Below are 500 nucleotides of genomic sequence, written 5' to 3'. Positions count from 1 at the left end.
TGGCGGCGCTCTCCCGGTCAGGGCGGAGCGAGGCGCCCGGTGCGCGGAGCTGCGTGAGGTCCTTCGGGTGCCCTCAGCCGCGGGGCGCGTGTGGGAGCCCCGGTGCTGGGCCTGCGGAGGTCGCAACCACACCGTAAACCGAACCCGCGCGGTGTGGGATCCGGCTCACAGATAGGTATGACGGGTCTGTACGTTGTAGAACATAAAATGATTTGTATTTATTTATTTTTTCCGTTGAAGTCAAACAACAGTCGGGTGCTGCCTGTCCTGAGGGGGAAGGAAAAAAAAAGAACAAAACTTCAGAGGCGTTTGGCCACGGATCTGGGAGAAATACAGATCTTTGTGGTGGTTCCCGTATCCCCAACGCATTTTAGGACGGAGGGAGCGAGAAAAGCAAACGCGACCTGTGGAGGGGCTGCGGGGCAGCCCGGCGCCTCTGTTACCTCACGGCTGTCCCCGAACAGAGCCGGCCTTTTGGGTCCCCGTCCCCTAATCGTGAA

The 500-nt window shown here is 59.4% G+C and overlaps 1 protein-coding gene and 1 long non-coding RNA gene across 2 annotated transcripts in view; one reads left to right on the top strand and one right to left on the bottom strand.

Moving 5' to 3' along the window:
* Positions 1 to 34: 34 nt before the first annotated feature.
* The window catches only part of LOC100543228 (protein argonaute-4), an 11736-nt gene continuing 11270 nt past the window's right edge, over positions 35 to 500 (top strand). Inside the window, exon 1 of the mRNA XM_010723333.3 lies at positions 35 to 175. The gene's annotated coding sequence lies outside the window, so the exon portion shown is untranslated. The remainder of the gene's footprint in view (positions 176 to 500) is intronic.
* Positions 197 to 494, bottom strand: LOC109370957. The gene is made up of 2 exons (XR_002121545.2): positions 405 to 494; positions 197 to 267 (listed from the first exon to the last, which is right to left on the bottom strand). It is a non-coding gene; the product is annotated as an uncharacterized LOC109370957 (long non-coding RNA).

The sequence above is a fragment of the Meleagris gallopavo genome, chromosome 25, assembly GCF_000146605.3.
Source record: "Meleagris gallopavo isolate NT-WF06-2002-E0010 breed Aviagen turkey brand Nicholas breeding stock chromosome 25, Turkey_5.1, whole genome shotgun sequence".
NCBI lineage: Eukaryota > Metazoa > Chordata > Aves > Galliformes > Phasianidae > Meleagris > Meleagris gallopavo.
This window is presented reverse-complemented; position numbering and strand designations above follow the sequence as displayed.